General features: G+C 54.8%; 1 protein-coding gene across 1 annotated transcript in view; it reads right to left on the reverse strand.

Moving 5' to 3' along the window:
- ABAT (4-aminobutyrate aminotransferase) overlaps positions 1–11,720 on the reverse strand; it is a 59,995-nt gene extending 48,275 nt beyond the window's left edge. Inside the window, exon 1 of the mRNA XM_075564305.1 lies at positions 11,630–11,720. The gene's annotated coding sequence lies outside the window, so the exon portion shown is untranslated. The remainder of the gene's footprint in view (positions 1–11,629) is intronic.
- Between the last annotated feature and the right edge of the window lie 1,639 nt (positions 11,721–13,359).

The following is a 13,359-nucleotide window of genomic DNA, read 5'->3' on the forward strand; positions in this document are numbered from 1 at the left end:
AACCCTGTAAGTTTCAACCTAGGGAGCGCGATGGGGCAGACCTACTCCTCTGTGTCCGATGGGACCGCCATGGGATGTACCTGACTCGAGGGTGTCCAACAGGAGCATGGCGCTTTATTGCTAGGACGGCGGCAGAGTGCGGTCATGACAGAAGCTGTGTGGCCTGCAGAGGCGGGGGTATTGATGTCTTTACTGACCATCTGGCCCTTCACAGGGCGAGTTTGCTGAGCCCTGATCTTGGAAAGCTTGGTTTTGCACGGTCCTATCCACTAACTGCAGAACCTGCTCCCCTCAATCTCAATATTTACTGCCATCAAGTCCATTCCCACTCATAGTGACCCCACAGGATAGGGCTGAACTGCCCCTGGGCGTTACCAGGATTGTAACTCTTCACGGGAGTGTTAGGCTGGATTGACTAGAGAAACAAATTCAGAGACACCTATATATGTGTAAGCGAAGCTTTATACCAAAGAGCAACTATATATTGAGAAAACAGCCCAGACCAGTCTAGATCAAGTCCATCAGTCCGATATTAGCCCATATGTCTGATACTTGTCTATAAATTCCTCTTCAGACTCAAGCAGCACGTGCAATGATGTCGAACGCAGGACATCACAGGCCGGTGGGTGAAACGTCTTGTGGATCCAAAGAGGGTGGAAGCATCTCGGTGTGAGCGCCAGATCTCTACATGGCTCCTCAACAGGAAGGTGAAGCAGAGAGAGAGAGTGGCCCACCTTTTCAGATGGCAGAATCAAGAGAGAGGACGTTCCCAGAATCCTTATGAGAAGGCCACACCCACAGAGAGGGACCATCAGACTGTGACCTAATTGACAGGCTAGACTCCACCCCTTCATTCTCAACAGGCAATGAAAACCCATCTTCTCTCATGGAGCAGCTGGCGGTTTCAAACTGCTGACTTTCTGGTCTGCAGCCGAACTGTCCTCCTCCTTTGGGTCCCCCCAGGAGGGGCTAGTTCCCATCTGGGGGATGTGGAGGGTTTCCTGTCCCCTCCTCTGCATTTCCCGACCTCATCCTCATTCTTCAAAAACCGCAACCAGTTTCACTTAATTCCCTCTGGGCCTCAGTTTCCCCATCTGGAAGCTAGCGCCATCATGCACTGCTGTCCTTGTTGGCTGCTGTCAAGTCATGCCCTGACTCGAGGCCGCCCGGGGGCAATGGAAGGGGACCTCGGCACGAAGGGGCTGCAGACCCAACTCCTGCATCCCACGGGCTTTCGTTAGCTGATTTTTGCTAGATCACCAGGCCTTTCTTCCTGGTCCGTCTGGAAGCTCCGAGCACTCTAACAGCACATGAGCCCTCCTTTGACAGATGGCGGGGCTGCACCTGATGTGCCCTGGCTGGGAAGTGAACCCAGGTCTCCCTCGTGCAAGGCGAGTTGGTGTTCAGTCACGGAAAGCCCATGCGTGTCCCGGGAGAACTGTGCTCCACAGGGTTTTTGGTGGCTGATTTTTCAGAAATCGATGGCCAGGCCTTTCTTCCGAGACGTCCATGGTGGACTTGAACAGCCGGCCTAGGTGAGCAGCCACGTAAGTTAGTTAACCGTTTGGGTGATCTTTGACCTGCTGGCGGAGACGGTCTTTGGTGTTGGGGCCCCTTTAGTGAAGTCCCACTATTAATTTTTAACATGAAGACCAGCAGTCAGCTCTGTGAAGGAGTACCATCACCAAGCCCCGAATCAAAATGCAAACTCACTGCCGTCGAGTCGATGCTGACTCACCGGGGCCCTAAAGGACAGCCCCTGCGGGTTTGTGAGACTGTCATGCTTCACACAAGCGGATGGCTCTCTCTCTCTCTCTGCCACGGAGCCGCTCCTCACCGGACGATGACGGCAGAAAATGAAAATGAATGGGAGGCACCTGTCTCTTCCCAAGGCCAGAATGGGCCATCTGCTGCTCATGGGGTCCTTTCACAGCTGCCGGGGGGAGGGGAGGGGGAGGCGTGCGCCCCTCTCTACCCTGAGATGCCAACTCAAGTGGGGAGACAGTTTGTGGACTCCGCAACTTTCTCCCAGAGCCCAGGGCAGCCGCGTGACAACACGCCACTGCTGACCTCCTGCGGAGGTCCTCAAGTGTATCGGGGACGCTGTGTTCCAGGATGCCAGCAGGCAGGGCTAGGGCGGGGCTCGGCAGCTGCAAGCCCAGGAGAGAGGGGTGAGGACAGTAGTCTTGGGCACTACTTACCCAGACGCAACTCGGAACAGCGCCTGCGACTCCTGGCACCCACCTGAATCCCATCAAGACCGGGAAGCGAAGAGGACGGACCAGGAAGCCCTCCCCAGTCCCAAATGAGAATTCCCCACTCTGGGCAGATCCCAGGCAGGGAGGACAGGGAGATCATGGCTGGAGGAGGATGTTCCCAAGCAGGCACTGGGGGAGGGAGGCCTTCCTGTCTCTCCCCCTCCTTCTCTGCCCCAAGAGACACTGCTTGGATCTGATGACTAACCCTCCAGACCCCTCTGCTCCTGTCTGTTCTTCAACCCTCCTGCATGCCCCCTCCCCGCCCCCCACTACTGGGATGCACACCCTGCATCTGACACTGTGGGCATCTCCAATCCAGGACTCCCAGAAACCTCTAAGGCCGCTGCATGAAACTTTTGCTCAGAGGGGGCGGGTGGTTTGCCTGGGGTCTCACAGGAGACTGCTGACGAGCCCTGTTCTCCAGATGGGGGAAAGACACTCGGAGACCTGTGGCCTGCGCAGCATGACCCATGTAGAGAGTGCCTCCTGGGTCCTCCTAAGGCCCGAGTCTTCAGCTGCATTTCCAAAGAGATTATGTTGAGTGGAACGTAGGTACGTGCTTGTCGGAAGAGTTGTGCACTTGCTTATATTAAAGTGGACTTAGCGTGGCCCATCAGTCAAAAAGAAGCCTCACTTTTCAGTGCGGTCGACAGATGCAGTGGCTGCAAACAGCAACGGCTGCATGAATGGCTTTGGCGTTGAGCCCAGGCAATGGTCTGTTTTTTGTTATACATCAGGTTGCTGTGAGTCGGAACCTACTTGATGGCAAATAGCAACCCGAGGGGGGTACAACTTGAAACTTATGAATAGGTGGATATGGTTGCTTAGGCCTGGCGACACAGTGGTTACGCCCTCGGGGGTTAGAACCTTCTAGATACTCCTTAAGAGAACGATGTGGTAGTCCGAGTCCATAGAGATGTATGGCCTTGCTGTCAAGTGGCACAGCATTGCACAAAGACAGTGTTGTACAACCTACTTGGGTAGGAAGACCAAGGTCTGAAAAGCTCACGGACGGGGCCATCAGAAGTGCAACTCTTGGCCTCTCCCAGTCCAGAGGAAAGAAGAGTGAAGGAAATCAAGGACGCATGGAAACAAGTAGTCCAGTGGACTAATGAACCACATGGACCATCAGCCTCCATGACCCCGAGTTCAGAAGAACTAGATGGCACGAGGCTACCAGCACCAACCGCTCTGAAAAGGATCACCGAGAAGACCCGGGATAGAGTGGGAGGAAAGGGTGGGACAGAACCCAAGGTCATAAAGGAGACCAGTTAACGGAGTCAGAAGGAGACCAGTTAACGGAGTCAGAAGGAGACCAGTGGAACGCCTGAGACGAGGGCCCTGAGTCACCTTTCAGCTGTGGAACTGAACTCACCCCCTGGCTCAATTTCAGCCGAACATCGGCAAGTCTATAAATGGGGGTAAGTAACAGTCAGGTGACATTAGGGAGGTCCCACACCAAACTAAACTCACTGATGTCGATGCTGACTCGCAGCAGCCCTATGGGGTGGGACAGAACCGCCCTGTGAGTTCTGGAGAACGTAACTCTCTGGGAGTAGAAAGCCGGGTCTTTCTCCTGAGAGGTACACACACTAGAACTATTGGCCATCTGGGATCAGAAGGGCAGCACTGACCCATGGACAAAGGAGGAATGGGAACAGGAATGATGGGAAGTGGGGTGCAGAATGCTCCGTGGTGGGGAAGGCAACCAATGGGATGAAACCAAACATGTACGAATTGTTGAGCGGAACACGGATCAGCTCTGTAAGCCTTCACCCGGTGCACAATAAAAGCGTTTACAGTTCCCGAACCCCGCTGGGCAGTGCCACTCTTTCCAATACAAGTGGAAATCAGCTTGCCAGCAATGGGTTTTGTTCTTGGGGAGGAGGGGTGCTTAGGACGGTGCTCCATAAATACAGGGAGTCCGCTGACGGCTCGTTTAGAGGCATGGTGGTAACTCCAGTGCTCAGGCTGGCAGTCACGCGAAGGCTCCGTGCAACAGAGCCGCCTACACACAACCTCATCTACCTACCCCTCCCGACAGCCTGCCAGCGGACGTCGTGTGACCCCCGCCTTACACACCAGGTGCAGAGAGCCTTCCCTGCCAGCAAACAGAGCTGGGACTCACTGCAAACCAAGGGGTGTGGGGTGACCTGGAGAGCACTTGGGAAGCAAGGGAGCGTGGCCGGGGGGTCCTCTAGACCAGTAGTTCTCAACCTTCCTAATGCCAAGACCCTTTAATACAGTTCCTTGTTGGGGTGACCCCAACCATAAAATTATTTTCGTTGCTACTTCATCACTGTAATTTTGCTACTGTTATGAATCGGGTGACCCCTGTGAAAGGGTCATTTGACACCCCCCAAACGAGTCAAGACACACAGGTTGAGAACCGCTGCTCTAGACCCTACCCAAGCCACCGTGGGGCTGTGCAGGCCCATGGCAGACACTGTTCTCTGCCTCTCCCTTCAGGATGTGCTCAGGGGTGCTGCAATACACACAAGCAGCCTCCTGGTATTGCACTCAGATGACACTGGAGGGGGGTGTTTATGACCTGAAGGCTCGCGGCAGCCCTCATCTAGCCAGTCTGTTGGCGCCATTTCCCCCCATGCTCTCATTCTGTGAGTCTGTGACGTACTTTGGTCATTCTCACAAGATCTCAAGCTTTTTCTAATGCTCTTGCATTATGAATAGGAGTCCTGGTGGTGTCGTGGGTTACTCACTGGGCTATTGACCTCCAAGGTCAGCAGTTTGAAACCACCAGCAGCTCCACCAGAGAAAGATGAGGCTTTTTATTCCCATTAAAGAATTATAGTCTCCAAAACTCAAAGGGGCAGTTCTACTCTCTCCTATGGGGTCACCATGAGTCAGAAACGACTCGACAGCAGGGAGTTTGGAGTCAAGTGATTGCATTATGAAATAATAGATTACCTAAACCCCAAACAAAACCTACTGCCATCGAGCCAATTTTCACTCTGGGGCTTTGTAAATCTTTAGAAGAGCAGACAGCCTCATCTCTCTCCCGAGGAGTAGCTGGTAGGTTTGAACCACTGGCCTCTTCAGTTAGCATCCCAGTGTTTACTCAACAGCTCCACCAAACTAACAGACGATGCCATCGAGCGAAGTCCAACTCATAAGGCAGAATAAACTGCACCTATGGGTGTCCGAGACTGTAACTCTTAGGGGAGTAGGCAGCTTCATCTTTCTCCAATAGAGCGGCTGGTGGTTTTGAACTGCTGACCTTGTGTTTAGCAGCCCTACAAACAACCCACTATGCCATTAGGGCTTCTTTCAATAGCCCACAGCATGGTATAAGCATAACAATGGTGTGGACCCAAACCCCCACTATCTCTGAGGCCCTGGCTGGTGCAAACTATTAACACCCTTTCCAGCTGACCAAAGCGTTGGTGGTTTAAGTCTACTCCGAGGCACCTTGGAAGAAAGGACTGCTGATCTACTTCTGAGAAATCAACTCTTGTAAACCCTGTGAGGCCAGTCCTATCCCGACACCCATGGGCTGTCACGAGTGGGGGTGCGCTAGCAGTAGCAGGTATAACATGTCTGCAAAATGCGGCTCTTTCTCACTCTTCCACCTCCCAGGGAAGGGGGCCTCCAGGCACTCGGCTTTCAGGGAACCAGGCAGCCACTGCCTCTGAGGACTCCAGGACCCAAGTCTTGAGTCATCCTGAGATGGGGTTGCCTTCTGGGTTCCACCTGCTCCCGTGACACAAATGGAGAAAATGAGTGCTCACATGATTTAGGGGATGGCTGTAATCTCCAGTCTGCCCCACAGTCATCGCCCATTGGGTGACCCTGATGAGGCACTGCCCCTTGGGTTTCTGGGCTCCCATGGAGAAAGCACGGTCAGGTCACACGTTCCAAGTGATCGAGCACACCACTGAAATGATATCCCCGCCCAGGTCCCATTTACCCTGTAACGGGGATGCTGGTGCCCAGGACTGAGGTGGCCTAGGCCAGTCCTTCTCAAACTGTAGCGTGCAGATGAGTCAGCCCCGGGGAGTTGACGTAGCAGAGCCATGTTTCAACACAAGACAGGCTTAGGAGGGGATTCTGAACTCTCAACCAGCTTCTACAGTGCCCCTCACAGGCAAGCATCGCGAGCCTTCCCCTCATGTACTTTGCCCATGTCATCAGGAGACACCAGTCCTCAGAGAAGGACATCTGCTTGGTAAAGTGGAGGGGGAGTGAAAAAGAGGAAGTCTCTTCACAAGATGGATTGACACCCTGGCTGCAACAATGGGCTCAAACAGAAGAACCTTTTTAAGGACGGTGTGCTGTGAGTTGGAGCTGACTAGATGACACCTATTAACAATGTCCCTTATTTGGTAAGCCAATCTCATGTTTGAGCTACAAGGCGACCTCAGGGGCTAGTTTGAGCTCAAGGCTTAATCTCCAGGATTCTTCACTCTCCCCACTGCCAAATGAATAGACTGAACTTGCTGGTGGCGCCCTGTGGTGCAGTAAGTCCATTCAACTCTTAGAGACCTTATAGGACAGGGCAGAACTGCCCCTGTGGGTCCCAAGACCAGGAGTAGAAAGCCTCAATTTTCTCTCGAAGAGTAGCTGGTGGCTTTGTACTTCTGACCTTGTAGTTAGCAGCCCACTGCAGAACATCTCAACTGGTCAAGATTCCAGCACACTGTTACTAATCCAAGGCTGTCATTGGTGGTCTGAACCCACCAGTATTTCCCAGAAGGAGGAGACAGCCTGCTTCCACACAGATGACAGCCGTGGGGACCCTGGGGGCAGTCCTGCTCTGTCCTGCAGAGTTGCTACGAGTTGGAATTGGCTTGACTGCAGTGGGTGTAAGTGGGGGACGCTGCCAGTTCTATGTACTGGACTTTTAGGAATGAACACTCTTGTGGCTCAGGTTTCCCAGGGGAACATGGCAACTGGAAGGGGATATTCTGCCAGACCAGGATTCTAGCAAAGTAGATACTCGGGTGATGGGGCATGGCCATTTCTGCTTGAACAAGCCCTCTGTGGGCTTCAGATGCTAAAATCTGAGCACCGCCGTGCTGGGCAGAGAAAACAAGCCGGTGGGGCCCATATGGATGAATAACGCTTTGCTCCCCCATGTGGAGGCTCATGTCCGAGCTCTAAAGTTAAAATTGATGTATGTACAGATGAATCCAATCCACTTCCTCAGCCAGTCAGTTACCCACGCACCAACCCACCATTTTTCTGTCCATCCACATACTTGCCCTCTCACCATACTAACTCATACACCTTTCTGTATGTCCATCCGTATATCCATCCTTCTATCCATCCAGTCTCCCGTCCATTCGCTCACTCACCTATCTATTCACTTATCTATCTATCTATCTATCTATCTATCTATCACTTACCTATCCATCCATCCATCCAGTACTTCCGGTCTTATGGAAAAGAAGGCAGTTGTTTATGAGGGTAGCTTCTCAAGGTTTTCAGATATTGAGTTTTTCCCCCCAGACACTGATCACCAGGCCTTTCTCCCAAGGTGTCTCTGGGTAGATTCAAACCCCCAACCTTTCCATCAGCAGCTGAGTCAGTTAACAAGTTGCACCGCCCAGGGACTCCAGTGAAACCTAAAACCAAATCTACTGCCATCGAGTCAATTCTGACTCACAGTGACCCTATGTAGGGTTTACCAAGACTGTAAATCTTTATGGGAGCAGGCAGCCTCATCTTTGTCCCTTGGCGTGAGTATTGAGATTGAACTGCCGGGCTTCCAGAGAGAGTAGTTAGGAAATAGAACCTGCCTCACTGGGTTAATATGAGACTAATCAAGCCAGGGTGTCAAGTGCCTGGTTCCCAGTTGGTGCTGAATTAGCATAAACTCTGGCCTCACCTAGTGCTTCCCCAGCTTGTCTGCCTCTCTCCTTACAGGCCTAAGGACAGAACGGGGCAGTGAGAGGGTGCACGCTGTCCAGGCTGAGGCTTCAAGAACGCTCAGCAGACTGAGTCCCTCCCTGAGTTTAACTGGCCTCGTTACCTCAGGACACCCGTGCATTTAACTATCTTACCATCCCAGGGACTGGGTGGCCTGACTGCATTCCTTCAGTAAGACTGTCAACTCTCCAAGGACAAATTTCCCTCCTCCCCCAAAATCCAACTCAAATTCCATGGTCCTGAGGAAACCATCCCGGACACCCCCCCCCCCCCCCCGACCCCAACCCATTCTGTATCTGCCTCTGTGAGCCTCCCACATCAAGCCTACCTCACTCAGTGACTGTCAGCCAGGGCTTCTCCCCTCCTGAAAGCATCTAGAGAACACACCTGTGACTGACCCCGATCCTGGGGGCCCAGCGCCGCCCCCACCCCCCAGCAGGAGATGCTCAGTGCACGGGGTATTGTGTTCACAGTGGTGGTGAGCACACGTGCACACATAGTCCCATTTTTGCCATTCTAAAGCACAGGCCATAAGTATGTTTACATTGTCTTCCGGGAGCCTGGGGTAGATTTGAAGCCTAGACCTCTTGGCTAGGAATTGAGCCCTTAACCATTGTACTCCCGGGGCCTTCTCGGAGATGGAGGTGATAGTCCAGTTTCAGTGGGAGGGTTACAAGTGTTGTTCATGTTGTGGGGGCTCAGCAACTGGACACCCTACCTCATCTGGCGGAAACTACAGCAAAGAAGGAAGGTTGTGGGTTAAGCGTTGGGCTGAAAACTGCAAGGTCGGCGGTTCGAACCTACCAGCTGCTCCTCAGGAGAAAGGCGAGGCTGTCTGCTCCCGTAAAGAGTTACAGTCTTGGAAAACCATAGGAGAGTTCTACTCTGTCCTATCAGGTGTGAGTCAGAATGGACTTAGTGGCAGTGGGGAGGCAGTAGAAGCACCTACTATGTGAATGGCAGGTACTTCAGTTCCCCTGGGGGGTGAAGGGGGAAGTATGATTTGGAGCCCTGGCAGCGGGGCATCTGGCTACGACTGGAGATATATTTGGCTACCTTAGCTGGCATGTGGGCTGCCACTGGCATCAAGCGTGGCAAGGCCAGAGAGGCTGCTCAGTATTCTATCATGCACAGGACCCCAACCGCAGAGGCTGGCTGTACCCCTGGCGGGCATCAGACTGCAAGGCTACGCCGCTGCGTGCTGGGTCGTGTCTACATCCAGCACTGTCCAGTGCCCAGCTTCAGACCTGAGCCGGCTTTGCACTATGCCACCACCGTCACTTCCATCTGCTCAGCTGCCTCACGCTGTGGGAGGGGAGCCCAGTCGGAGAGCCTGGTGACTGGCCCAAGACTACACCAGAAGTGGCAGGTGTGGATTCTAGGGGCAGGTGGATGGGTCTCCCGACCCCTCCTCACTACGGTTTTCCCCTCATGCTCTGAATGGCCACCCCGGCTGCAGCCCGTTTGCTGGGGAAGAGGGAGTTATTTGTGGGGACCTGGTGTGTATGTAGGTAGGGGTGCTGTTTTCCTGATCAAATGCCCCAGGAAGAAACTCAGCTCAATACAGAGACAGCAGGGACTGGGGGGCCTGAGGGAGTGGGTTCCCAGAGGGGGGCCCCTCAAGGATTGTCTGCAGTCTTCCACCCCCACCCTCTGCCCCCTCACCCCCAGCCAGTGCCTGAGGCCTTGTGGCTGAGTTCCTCCATCGGACTGCTCCCAGTCCTACCTGTCATCCTGGGCTGATATGGATTTTCCCAAGCTTAGCCAAGCCTTGACTTGGCTGAGAAGCCCTGGTGGCACAATGGTTAAGCACTCACTGCTGACCAATAGGGTGACGGTCAGGACCCTCCAGTGGTTCCACGGGAGATAAGCCCTGGCAATCTGCTCTCGTAGAGATGACCACCGCAGGGCAGTTTGACTCCTTCTACAGGCTTGCTAGATGGAGAGGGTACCCGGCAAACAATGACAGATTTTATTGGGGGGTGTCAATGAAAGGGTCCCAAAGGATGAGCAGTGAAGATGCCCAGGTGGTACTGGTGTGTGTGGGGGAGGGGGAGACAATGACTAGTTGCTGCATGACCTTCGAAGACCCTTGTCATTCTCTCAGATGAGTGGCATGGGAGGACTGGAGTGGTGGACAGCACCCTGCCCCCCATGGACCACGAGAACCTGGCCGGTTGGGCCACCCACCGCCTGGGTGACCTTGAGTCTGTCCCTCCTCCCCCTCTTAGTGCATCTGTCTGGTCAACAGGAGGGGCGGGGGCTTTGTCTAGAAGCCTCTTCAGGGTTTAGGACCCGAGACTGGGCCGGCTACCTCCCTGCAAGGCTGACCTCTTTGAGGTGTGCTTCCCCAAGCTTGCACAGTGCCCACAGCCCAAAAGCCCAATCAAAGCATCCCCCGGCAACTGCTTCCACCCCCTCAGGCCATCAACCCTCTGGTCCCTAGTCTTGCTCCATCAAAGCCAACAGTCCTCAGACCAACTAGTGGACCAGACCAGCAGCATCCAGTGTCCTACCCATGCCCAGGGAGTTCCACCAGGCAGTGCCCACAGCAGCTGGGGGTTAGCCAGGGACCCTCCACAAGCAATACCCATGACCTGTGTGTGTGTGTTGAGGGTGAGGGGCTCCCTTCTGGTCCTACTGCCTCAGAGCCTGTCTCTGCAGTGAGAGTTTGGGGGTGCCGGGTTTCAGAGACGTCAGTCTTCCTGACACTCAGTGGAGTGGGTGGGAAGGAGATGGGGGGCAGCACTGAAGCAAGTGGGTTGGGGTGGACCAGAGGGCGCTTTGGAGAAAAGGGCAGAGGGGGTGGAGTTAGGTGGGGCCGTGGTCAGTTTGACCCTCATCCATGGTATTTTTCAGCACACAGCCCTGACCCACACATCTGGGCTGGGGGTGACGGGGGACCCCAAGATGCCTTTGTGGGTGGCAATGGGACACTATTGTCTTTTATCAGTGAGGAAGAGTCTTGATATTCTGGGGGTGGGTCTCCCACCTCTAATTTTTGAGGTGAGGTGTGGGAGAACTGTTTTGGGGTGACTTTCACAGTCTCTACCAGAGACTTTCCTGGTCTTAAGGTAAAGCTCATTTCCCAGAGCATTTGGGGGACTCTACTTTCCACTGAGGGGATGAGTTGAAAAGGGCAGAGCGGGGAGACTAGAACTTAATTTTTCAGGGTCATCAGTGTACCCCATTTTTTGGGGGGTCACATTCCAAGGGTGAAACCAGGGAGAGGACCCCCGTCTCTCACTGCATGGTGCCAGGAGTAAGGGCCATTTCGGAGGGGAACGGAAGCCATTTTGCTCTGGGGGCGTGGAGCGCGGAAGACCCTAATGTTTTGAGGGACGGGGCCACCTTCCCCGGAGAATGAAGGCCCCGTTCCTGAGCAAAGATGCCCCAGTTTGGCTTCCTGGGAGCAGGGCAGGACTTCATCCCAGCCCCCTGAGGGGGGCTCGGGTCCCCGCGCGCCCCCGGCTCGCTCCTACCTGCAGGCCCCGGCTTCGATCTGCGGGCTCCGACCGGCGGGCTCCGAGAGCGGGATCGGCGGCGCCCGGCGCTCCGGCTGCGCTCCAGCTCTGCGCCGCTTCCCCCAGCGACTCGCCGGGCTACCAGGCTCCGCCGAGCGGCGCCGGCCAATCAGCGCCGCCGGCCTCGACCCTCGCTCGCGCCGCAGCCAATCAGCGCACCCGCCACGGGCCACCGCCTCCGGTGGGGCGGGGGAAGGAGGGGCGGGGGCAGAGTCCGGCCTCCCCAGGCGGAGGAGGCAGGGGCGAGGGCGGGGGCGCGGGGGGACCCGGAGAGATGGTGGGAGCTCCGGGAGGAGGGGCCTCGAGCTCCAGGCGTGGATGATCTGGGCTGTGGATGATCAAGCTGCCTGGGTAGGGAGTGGGGTGCATGTCCTTTTTTGAGGGGCGGCTCTATAGGTTGATTTAACCTGGATCTCGACGCCCCCCCTTCTTTTCGTGACTCTCAGGGCTGCAGGTGATGTAGCTGGCCCCACCTCCGTGCTGCCCCGCGCCCCGGTTTTCCAGCCTTTGGATTCCCGGAGTCACACCACCGCCAGCCTGCCAGTCTTCATGGTGCAGACAGCCTCGCCTTTCTCCCGCAGGGCGGCTGGTGTTTTTGAACCACGGTCCTTATGGTTGGCAGTCCAACGCTCACCAGACAGCGCCACCTGGGCCCCTTCAGAGTCACGCAGAGGTACCTCATGACAAAGAGGGGCAGAAAACTCCATGCCCTGCCCCTGCTCCACCGCTCAGGGGCCTCTCTCTGAGCCCACCCACCAGTCACCAACATGACCTGGACCAACAGCTCTGAGAGCAGCCAGCTTGTCTAACAGGGAGCAAAGAGCGCTGCGCTAGGCGTCATGCCAAGGCCCTCGGCTTCCCAGAGCCTCCGTTTCTGCACTGCTCAACGGGGCCAATATGGAAAGTGGTAGCCCAAGTGTTTATAAAAGGAACCGGTTCCATGGAGACTGGTTTACACTAAGGTGAGCCTGGCTGGTAGTTCCAGGGTTTCCCAAGTCTATTGGGAAAGATGTGCATGAGAATCAGTAGTCAAATGAAAGAAACTGCCCAGGCAAACAGCGGCAGATGGCCAAGTGCTCACAAGGATCAACAAGAATTCTGTACCCGAAAACGGAGGCCCAAGGAGCAAGGCCTGGACCCTGATGAGCCCGCACCTGCCCCTTGTGGGGATCGCTTTTCCTGGGTCAAGTAGGGCTTCCTGGGGAGGTGATCACTGGCAAGCTGGGGGTAAGGTGGGGGCAGGGAGGAAGGGGGAAACAATGGATGGACAGACAATAAATTAAGTTTATAAGAATCCTATCCTTCGAGGCTAAAAAAACCCAGTTCAGTTCTCTCCAGCCATCCTGTTCTTAGGTCCTTAGTCCCATGAACCTGCTGGCATCTTGTAGAAGCCTGAAGTCCCTCTTTCCTGCTTCCCCAGAATCCAGGCTTCCAAGTTAGGTGAAGGGGTGTGGCATCCTAGCTAAGGTGTTAAAATAAATGCAAAACAAACAAGTACCCCAAAACCAATCTCCTGGGGCCCCTCAGACTGCAGGAACCCAGCGGAAAGGACACAGGAAGGATTCAGAGACAACAGAGAGTCACTGAGCCACAGAGCCTTCGGAAATTAGACTTGTGTTGCCACTCTCCCTGCATGTTCATCCTGCCCCCCCCCCCCCACCGTGCTTGTAGAAGTTTATGGATCCTGG

This window comes from Tenrec ecaudatus, chromosome 12 (genome assembly GCF_050624435.1).
Source record: "Tenrec ecaudatus isolate mTenEca1 chromosome 12, mTenEca1.hap1, whole genome shotgun sequence".
Lineage (NCBI taxonomy): Eukaryota > Metazoa > Chordata > Mammalia > Afrosoricida > Tenrecidae > Tenrec > Tenrec ecaudatus.